General features: G+C 41.1%; 2 long non-coding RNA genes across 2 annotated transcripts; both read right to left on the bottom strand.

Annotated features, from left to right (window-relative positions):
• Positions 1-6,019: 6,019 nt before the first annotated feature.
• LOC311143580 lies at positions 6,020-7,180 on the bottom strand. Its single transcript, XR_014614422.1, has 2 exons — positions 6,904-7,180; positions 6,020-6,810 (listed from the first exon to the last, which is right to left on the bottom strand). It is a non-coding gene; the product is annotated as an uncharacterized lncRNA (long non-coding RNA).
• A 582-nt stretch (positions 7,181-7,762) lies between these two features.
• On the bottom strand, positions 7,763-9,783 carry LOC311143573. The gene is made up of 4 exons (XR_014614421.1): positions 9,210-9,783; positions 8,988-9,096; positions 8,610-8,699; positions 7,763-7,845 (listed from the first exon to the last, which is right to left on the bottom strand). It is a non-coding gene; the product is annotated as an uncharacterized lncRNA (long non-coding RNA).
• Positions 9,784-10,944: the final 1,161 nt, after the last annotated feature.

The following is a 10,944-nucleotide window of genomic DNA, read 5'->3' on the forward strand; positions in this document are numbered from 1 at the left end:
TCATATGATGTGGTTGTTAATGTTAAACACCTATCCAAGCTTTGCAAGATCTGGCAGCTGTCTGCAATGTAGTCAAGCAGGAATGTGACCCATATGATATAGCGGTATAGCAATCTAATGCCCGACTGCGCAGTCGATGACGTGGCATGCAAATGACGTGCTATGCAACTATTGGTTGATGCAATGCATTATCTGCAATTTGGTCAGGGCCTGGAACATCACCCTCAACTAGCTGAATCAGGTATGTTAGGTTCGGGTTGGACTGAATACCCACAGGAGGGTAGATCTCCAGGAAGAGGGTTAGGTAGCTCTGTTGTAACCTATGTAAGTACTAGGTCGTATTTATTGGTGCGGACCGTAGCAAAACTCCCTTGCAATGAAAAACTAAAACAAGCGCATTGGTCGTTGACCAATGGCTGACCCAGATTGTACTTTACGAATTCAGAAAGACTGCCACTGCTCACAGGAAAGATCAAAGGGAATGATGTGACGGACTGGTCTTGGTCTCCCATCTCGCGTAGTGTCTTTAGATTGTTCTGTTACACTGGTCGCAGCAAGACTCTTTATTGCCACACAATCAGAGTTGGTGGTCATTGCTTTTGGTACAGCATGATAGGCAAAAACTCTCACATGGTTTTAGTTTGAACGTATTAGTAGACAAGTAGAACATGTTAAGGCATAGTGTGAATTGCATTGACTCTTGAATTGCAAGAGACAAAACAATATAGAACAGCCAGGAAAATAACCTCTCCCTCAACGTCAACAAAACGAAAGAGCTGATTGTGGACTTCAGGAGACCGCAGAGGGAGCACGCCCCCGTCCACATTGACGGGACCGCAGTGGAGAAGGTGAAATGCTTCAGTTTCCTCAGCGTACACATCACTGACAATCTGAAATGGTCCACCCACACAGACAATGTGGTGAAGAAGGCACAACAGCGCCTCTTCAACCTCAGGAGGCTGAAGAAATTTGGCTTGGCCCCTAAGACCCTCACAAACTTTTACAGATGCACCATTGAGAGCATCATGTCAGGCTGTATCACCGCCTGGTACGGCAACTGCACCGCCCGCAACCGCAGGGCTCTCCAGAAGGTGGTGCGGTCTGCCCAACGCATCACCGGGGGCACACTGCCTGCCCTCCAGGACACCTACAGCACCCAATGTCACAGGAAGGCCAAAAAGATAATCAAGGACATCAACCACCCGAGCCACGGCCTGTTTACCCCACTATCATCCAGAGAAGGCGAGGTCAGTACAGGTGCATCAAAGCTGGGACCGAGAGTCTGAAAAAGGCCATCAGACTGTTAAATAGCCATCACTAGCCGGCCTCCACACAGTACCCTACCCTGAACTTAGTCACTGTCACTAGCCGGCTACCACCCGTTTACTCAACCCTGCACCTTAGAGGCTGCTGCCCTATGTACATAGACATGGAATCACTGGTCACTTTAATAATGGAACACTGGTCACTTTAATAATGTTTAAATACTGTTTTACTCATGTCATATGTATATACTGTATTCTACTGTATTCTAGTCAATGCCACTCCAACATTGCGCGTCCTAATATTTATATATTTCTTAATTCCATTCTTTTACTTTTAGATTTGTGTGTATTGTTGTGAATTGTTAGATACTACTGCACTGTTGGAGCTAGGAACACAAGCATTTTGCTAAACCCGCAATAACATCTGCTAAATATGTGTATGCGACCAATAAAATTGTATTTGATTTGAATATATCATAGAATCATGTAGACGTTAAATGTATCTCTACCAGTATAGAGTCTGATAGCAGAATGTAGGAAATAGTTGGAATGGCTTTGTCCTAGCAGGTGGAACTGAGAAGACGTGAACTGTCAGTGCTCTCTGAGTGGAGGGAGGTCGTGAAAAGGGTGCGATGGATCTCTCATGTCTTTGAGGGGTAAAATTGTGGCTTCCTATCTACATTCCGTTGAAGTCACCAACCATGGCCAAAAACGTGAGGGTAGAGCTGGGGAGCAGGGTAGCAAAATATAGCCATCTGCATTGTACTCACTCAAGCTCCTTCTCTAGCTCTTTGGTGCAACTGACAAGCTGAACATCAGCATACTCCAGCACAACATACTTGAATACATGAGCCCTTGTAATATTGTTTTAATATTGTTATAATCCATATACTGTATATCAGCACCATGTCACCAGGTCAAATTCCTGGTACATGTAAATATTCTTGGTGAATAAAGTTTGTTCTGATTTTACAGCCCGTTGTTACAAAGTTAGTTACAAACAGAAGCAAAATCACCATGTCAATAGCAGCATGCCTTATTGCATCATAACAGTTTCAATTCCAGCGCTTTACTTTACTTCAACATCCAAAGTGTTAGCCGTCTATGGCTGGATGTGAATAATGTGAAGTCAGTATCATCTGCCATGGGGCTTGCCTTGCGTGTAATCTTGTATTATGCCTTAGTGATTTCTTAGCTGATTATGGGCCACTTCTCATATGAAGTCTGATATGTATACTGATCCATATATAACACTGGATTCGGATATGTCTTAACAAGTGTCATTCTGTTCTTAGGACAAAGAAGATCGTCAATTTTTCCTAATCAAAGAGAGGTTTTGAAAGCCTTATTTGACCAGGGAATGACCAGGAGAGGCTGAGGCAGTCACCAGAGCTGGACTGTCGGAGAGTGTGGTGGAGGTGAGGGTCATCAATGTTCTGTTTTGTATTCTGTGAACATCAGAAAGGGTTTTGTCTTTTTGTAATATCTCCCTGGGTTCTGGGCAAAACATTTGGCTTAGGACTACTTAGGAAACTTCCAATGGCCTTACTGATGATTTACCTTTTATATAAGACATTAATTGAAAGCATCTTAACCTTCTGCTTCCTTGGGTGGTATGGTTCGGCAGTGTCAAGTCTCAAAGCATCCCATCACTCTACAAATCAAGAACCATCCATAAATCCAGAACATTTTACTAAGACACACCCACTATATGACCAATACCAACAGCTGCTGTCAGGTCGAAGGTTCAAAACCCCACTCTGTAGAACAAACAGTCATTCATATCAACCAGCATCAGGTTCCTAAATCCAGGAAGACTAAACCGTAACTCACCACCTACAGTATACCTCTATCTATTTGTCTGTCTGACCTTGTCTTGTGAAGTATGTTCTGTGATATTTATGTTGTATTTAAGTGAAGTGTTGAATGTTCTGTGATGTGTTACATGTGTGCCATTATTCCCAAACAAATGCCGCTATGGAACCATTAAGTATTCATTCATCCATTGTTGTCGGGCTATTGGATTCCCTCACCTGGTCCCAATGCACTCCCTACCCCTTCCCCTTGGCTAGCTGTCAAAGGGTTATGACATCAAATTCTGAAAATATAACATGCAAATCCTGGATCCTATCCTCTGCTGTTGTGATAATAATGTTGATTCTTATGTTATTTTAACTTTTTCCAGTAGCTATTTGTGTTTTGCCTCTAGTTTCATATTGCCTGGTAAAACCCAGATTCAAAACACCCCCCACTGCCCCTCTGGTTGTGACACAATACAGATAATTCATGGTATGTAAGGGCTCCTTTTTCAATCATCTGCAAGATAAAACACTGAGTTGGTAGAGCAATATTTTTGTGTCTACTCTTTTAATAAACTATTATGTGCAATTACTCTGATTTGAAAATATGATGCTGTAGTCTTCACTATTGTGTTGTCTTCCTATTGTTTCCTCTGGAATTGGTTAGGGAATGAAAGAAGAAAACTGTCCCAGAGTCAAACTGTCCCTAAAAAAAACTAAGCTCTACAAACGGAATGTGTCAGCTTACAACCTGTTTATGAGGGACCACCTTAAAGCAAAAGGTTTGTGCAGGTTTGGCTTTAATTACCTGTTTTTAATTACAAGAGCAAGGCGGGCATTCAAGTATTGTGGACTGTATGCATTTTTCAATCGGTGTGTCTTTGATGTAGGTTAATTATTATTATTTTTAGATGAATGATCAGAGGGGTTTCTCTTCAGAACTTAATGGGTCTAACAACAAATTCTAAAGTCTACTGACTCCATCTGACACATATTTCTACTTTGTTTCAACAAGTAGAAATATGTCATGTTTTCTGTTGTATGTCATGAGTTATGGCAGGTACACAGGGCAAAAGGCAGGCATTACCATCTGCCACAAAAGCCCATTACAGTGAGGAGGCAGACAAGCTACAGGCAGGAGGTCAGGAGTTGAAGGGGAACCTGAAGGCCTTAAAAGTCAAAGATTATTTAAGACGGCTGAAATCAATGGTGGGAATATATACTGTAAGGTCATAATAGTAAATCATGACATTTTAAACTTTTACTTAAAAAAAGTAATGTTTTTGGATTTGATAGTTGGATTTAGATTTGAGATACAGATTTAAGATCCAGAGAACAGGCATTTTTCTTACGAAAGGATTTCAGTCTTTTTGACAACTATTTTCTTTATAAGCATTTTTAGGTATTGTCTTTTTTTATATTTCATTTCATTTATTATTTATCTTGTCTATTTCAACATAATTTTTTGTTAGGTTATCGAGTTGGAAGGTATGGGGGTCGACACAGCATTCCTTGTCCACAACCCCGAGGACCTCATACCAGTCAGCACAGCCTCATCTGGGAGGGGAAAGGAATTTGTTGAGGGCCAGTATCTGATCGGCAAGTTTTCTGTACACTTTTCTGGTACACATATTAAAAAAATAACTTTGGTAACACTTAACCTCAAGCATACAGATGTAGGATATTAATTTGATCACCTTGTTGCAGGACATTTTTAACTTAGTGTATTTGAGGTTTGAAAAGGCTTCTGAAGTTTGTAATTTCCACATAGTCATTTCAGACTTGATTGCGATAAATGTATCAACCCCTGACAAAATATCAATTTATTATAATCCACATATCACATTTCCTGTTACTGCAGGATTATTTTCCTGCTGTAGAAAACTGACTCAAATTAAGACCTACATCTGTACATCTATAATGCCTTTAAACACACTCATACAGCACTGTGTCTCTTTTATTGTGACATCATAGCAAACCTGCAGCTTCACAGTCAAAGGGGTTTGACAAGGCTAGGGTGCAAGGAGTACAAGCCTTATTCAACCAGAAGTATAGTATGTACTATTTTATTTGAAATAACTATTAAAATGTACTGTATATCTGTGATTCAACAATTAAATAACAGTCCTGCTCCGCTTTTAAGCAAGCTTAAAAAATAGAATCACAGAAATTCACAGGCAGAGTTCTAGAGACCATTCCTGACATAAACATATGTGGTAGCTGTGCCTTGTTGGTTTACATTGTTGATATTCAATTAAGCAGATTTCTGGATTTCTGGATCACTGGTAGAAGCTTGGAATAAGGTGTACACTTGATATTCCTTCACTAAAGCCTTATTTCTGTTTCTGTTTAGATGAAGCTCTTTTTAGATGTTCTAAAAAAGGGGGGGGGGGGGGGGGTGCAACTCAATATTAGGAAGCTGTTCCTAATGTTTTGAATACTCAGTGTATAGTTTGTCCCTATGGAACTCACACGCACACACAGACAGACAGACAGACATTCATTCCTCAACCACTTTCATCTTCTGAATCACTGTCCTCCAATTCACTGTCCTCCTCTACATCTGTACTGACCGAGCCATCACCAGCCAACATTGAAAATGCTTGCTGGAGCTTTAATATGTTCTGCATTTTATTTCAGAGCAGCACAGAGGCACCCAGGTGAAAGCGCGTTGGCTCAGCCTCACACTGACCAAGAGAAGCAAGGGCCACTTCAAAAAGCCCCAGCTCTTGCTGGGAATGAAATGTATGCACTCACTAACTGTAAGTCGCTCTGGATAACAGCGTCTGCTAAATGACTAAAATGTAAATGTAAAATGAATGCAAAAGGCCATTTTGTAGGTCTGCTTGTATAAAGTGCCTGTCCTCCGCTGCCCTAAGGCACATGTTTTGCAGTGTTAGAAATTGCGTAATTCAAATCTGGTATTGGAATAAGAGAAAACATAATCAAGAGATATTCAATCCAAGCTAAATTTATTATATGCTAAATGTATGTATGATAAGTATGATGGTTCGTATACGGGCTCACTGAAATACCACGCAGGGCAGACAGAGAACTAATCCATTGTTACAGGTTCTTCCTCAAATACTCTGACAGAGAGAGAGTTCCCACCTCTCTGCTGGCCAATCAGAGTAGAGACTGAGCGTGGTTTAGACTTACTCAGCCAATCCGTTGGCGCACGGGCTGGTCCCAACCCCTTGGCGCTCCACCGTTCCCAGGCATAAGTTGCTATCATAATAACCTGTGGAGTTAGCACCCAAAAGACACCATTCCACTGTACTACGTTCAAGGACGGTTCACAGACAACAAAGAGGCAGTGTTCGTATCTGTGAGAAATACAAGTCTTATCTATAAGAAATACAAGTTTTATCTCATCCTAGCCCCTAACGTTCCTCACATGAATCACAGCCTGTTATGTGAAACAATTTATATCAGTATAGTACAAACCTATGCTTATCATTAATGCATTCCTTCTAAGCTATTCAACACATACAGATCAAATTATGAGAAAACAAATCCCAACAGCAGCATCACTGCACGCTGCTTTGCCCGGAGCAGACTGTCCCCCAAGCTGTCTGACACCTGGGACCAGACTGGATGGTCTTGCTGGAGAACATCCACATACTCCAGTCTTGGCGGGAATTGAGGTGACTTGTTCCTTCCATTGTAGGCGTTGATATGCTGTTTTATTCTCTCCGATGTCCGCATGATTTTTCTGTAGAGATGCACAGCAATGGTTTGTCCATCTGAAAAACAATTTTAAGAAATGGTAATGAAAATCTTGAAGTTTGATAGAAATCTTTCATATAGTTTAAAGCACCTGGGTGAATGAGACTTACATAACAACAGCAGTGATATGCAAGGGTGTGATGCAGTGTTCAACAACACTGAATTGGCTGCAGTACCTGCATACTTTCTGACCAGGCCACAATAGAAAGAGCGCTCCAAGACAAGCCTATGGATTGTGGCCAGCAGACAGTGAGTCTTCTTAGTCTGCAGACTTTCCAAAATTGCTGCAGTGTTGAAGAGACCAGCGTACAATCCGGTTTCTCTACTCCATGGCCTTCAACCTTTTCTCCAGGCTGAAACGTGAACATTTATGTTAAAAGGTTTAAAACCTATATTGACTAGCCCCAATACAGTGGGACAAATATGATGGAGACAACATCCTAAAGAAGCTATTTACTTTTCAAGCTGACTAGTCAACTGAGCGTTCCTATCATCAGTGATTGACGAGGACATAATGTCAGATCTAGAAAATATTCTACAAATATATAAGCGAAAATGTAACAATATGAAAGCATCTCAACATAAAACTAATCAGTTAGGAAGGCAAAACCCATTTGAGTGTAGAGTGGATTATGCAGCGTGAAGTGTTGGCACACAGGTCAGAAGACTTCATGTAGAATAGATTAAGCAGGGGAGGGGTGAACTCATGTTTCTGGGATATGTAGTGAAAAGGGGCAGGTGACAGCAGGATGTGGTGATAAGAGTATAAAGTAACAGGGAGTAGCTATGCAGATCCAAGAGATTGTGGGACCAGGACACAGTAGGGTATAGGAACGTGGCAGTCATGACTGGTAGGGCTAAACCAGACAGAAAGGGGTGTTTAGAGATGGGATAAAACCTTTGGTCAGATATGTAGCAACTACTTACGCGACTCGATGTTGCTCTGCGAGAGTTTCCACGTATCTCTCCTGCCAGGTAAGGAACAACGTCCTCGTCTGTGAGGGTCTCCTTTATCTGACGGGTCCAAACTTCCACGTCCAACTGTGTGCTGCCTACAACATAATCAAGGGCCTAATTAAATCTATTGCAGAACAAAATAAACCACACTGGCAGTTGTGCGGAGTTCTACATGTGCAATGCTCACAAGTTAGTGAAAAATATCTTATTAGGAATTTTACTACAATATCAAATTGTCAGTGAAACCACAGCAAGGAATTCATCATCAAATCAATCAAATGTATCTTATAAAGCCCTTTTTACCTCAGCAGTTGTAAAACAGCATCACAAAGTGCTTTACAGATACCCTGCCTAAAATTCCAAAGAGCAAGCAACGCAGAGGCAGAAGCACAATACAAGCGGTTCATGGTGTGCATGCTTGTCAGACTGATCGATTATCAGAATACACAAAGAAACGTTCAAACGTTCATAGATGACCAGCAGGGTCAGGTAAAGACCATAATGGCTATAGAGGGTGAAAACATTTCAAGACTCTAGGGTCAGATGGCTTTCAGGTTTAAGTAAGTCAAGGTTGATGGGTGGGCTGTGTTGTGGGGGCTAGTACCTTTCTGTTCACCTTCCCACCCAAGGGCCAGACTACACTCAATCATAGGACTGACAGAAGAGAGAAGTATTCAGTCTAGACTTGAAGTTGAGACTAAGTCTGATTCTCGGCAAACCATTCCATAAAGAGGAGCTCTGTAGGAGAAAGCCTTGACTCCAGCTACTGAAGCCCTGCTTCCAATTCATCTGATTGAATTAGCAGAAAATGATCATTACATATTAACAAAAATTATGAGCAAAACACATGGAATCTAACCTGGAATGCTGTTTAGCAGCACCATCAACTCCTCCTTTGCCTCGGTTTCCTCCTTCAGGACCTTCTGCCGACGGAGTTGTATTGCTGGTGCTATAACATATGAAGGTGAACATACATTTCATAGATTGTTTAAAATACATCAGCGTTTTTTTTTGCAAAATGATATCAACACAATCCTGGACAATGGGTCGTCTCAATACTTAACTGATTTCCAGTTCTACATTTATACCTTGCTTCTCCCTGACCCTGGTAGCGTAGTAGAGGAGGGTATCGGTGAGGGTGTCAACATGATGAGATGGTGTCATCTCTTTTGTGATCTTCCCAAATTATTTTCTAATGTATTATAACAGCTAACATAGATTGATCTATCAATTTTACCTGTAAATGAGGCTTCAGCTGGCATGCAAAGTCATAGTGAAGAAACGTTGTGATGTTTGGTCCCTGCATTGCTTTCAGGTCCCCCAGCAGGAACACAGCATTTGCAAGCCTGAAATGACAGTTCAACATCAGTCATCGTAGCCAATGTTATATATAACTAAAATACATCAGCTACACATTTGAAGCATCCATCCATCCATCCACATGCATCCATCAACATACTTCTCTCCTCTCTTCAGGTTCAGGAACTTCAGCGGATGCTCGTGCCTGCACGCCATCCCAAACACACCAGTTATGTCCAGTTTCTGGGTTTTGTGTTTGGATCGCAGCGCATCCCTGGCTTGAAATCCCGGGCACCCCTGTAAAATGAAGTGAAAAAAGTCACATTCATTAAGCAGTTCATGTTTCATCCAATCTGTTCAACTTCAAAAAAATAAATATGGACAGAATAGTCCAATTGTAGAGTCGCATCACCAAGGATAAATGGCTTCTCCTGATTTCAATCAAACCTTTAAACTTCTCCAGCATTAGCCCAGCTGTTGGTAATACACACAAACACACGTCACACAAGTCACACAGAAGAGGGCTAGTGAAACTAACTGATTGTGAGATACATCCCATTCTTCAAAATCCAGTATACCTCAGTTGGTGTGTCTGATGCTCCTCCTACAAAGCAGTCAACTTTGTCTTGATCACAAAAGAACCGCCCAGCATGTTTGGGACCCTCAATGCTGGTCCCAGACAATCTATTTCTGGGAAGCCCAAATAGGGCATCAGCTGCAATAATTTGATGACTGTTTTCCTTTAAAATAATAATGCAAATAATTAAATTAAATTATTAGGGATACAGGGAATGGACATTTGCAAGGGTATTACTTAAACCCTTGTGCTCTTTGGGAAACATAGGTCATTTACACTATAGTTTATTCGTGAATGTATCTGTAATCGGTACTATCCACTCAGCAGATGATTGGTCCACCTAGCTTTACCAGAGCCCTGTTATCCAGCATGTTGTGGATCCAGACAGGCCTTCATGGCAACCGTAGCGGCCTTGGTAGCAAAGCCACCCACAAAACTTTGCCCTGTCTGGCAATCCCATACTTGACCTGTTTCCGCCTCCCACGACTTGGACGAAGGGTTGGGTTTTTGAGAGGCTTGCAATGGTACTGCCGCATAACATTACTACTGTTTGGCAAGGCAATGATAGAATATATTTAAGAAAGACAACTGAGGTTGGATATATTTCCCCTTATAAATTATGAACAACACTGAATGCAAATAAGAATCCTAGCTTACTGAGACTTTATAGTTGTTCCTTAATTGTTATCATTGACATACCTGTGGACAGTTGTTCCTTAATTGTTATCATTGACATATCTGTGGACAGAGAGGACATTTTGTTCCGTCCGAGGTCAGTGGCGCCAACTTCCTGACAGTCTCTCGTTCAAACTGCCAGTGTTTGAACTCCTCAAATGACTCATTTGTGAGCTCTCGGTAGAGCTCAACTGTCTGGAGATAGAACAAAACAAAAAAACGAATCCTCATAGTAAAAAACACTTACATGTATGGTTTGATTTCTAATTTAAAATACAATAACTACCTTCCAGCATGCATTGGATTCATGGAAAGTAGATGGTAAACTAGATCAAATGAAATCAAAGTCAAAGTTGTCTTTTGCGCAGGAATACAGCGTAGTGTGCACAATACAATGAAATAAATAGATACAGTGGGGAGAACAAGTATTTGATACACTGCCGATTTTGCAGGTTTTCCTACTTACAAAGCATGTAGAGGTCTGTAATTTTTATCATAGGTACACTTCAACTGTGAGAGATGGAATCTAAAACAAAAATCCAGAAAATCACATTGTATGATTTTTAAGTAATTAATTTGCATTTTATTGTATGACATAAGTATTTGATCACCTACCAACCAGTAAGAATTCCAGCTCTCACAG

This window comes from Coregonus lavaretus, assembly GCF_964263955.1.
Source record: "Coregonus lavaretus genome assembly, chromosome: 2".
NCBI classification, from domain to species: domain Eukaryota; kingdom Metazoa; phylum Chordata; class Actinopteri; order Salmoniformes; family Salmonidae; genus Coregonus; species Coregonus lavaretus.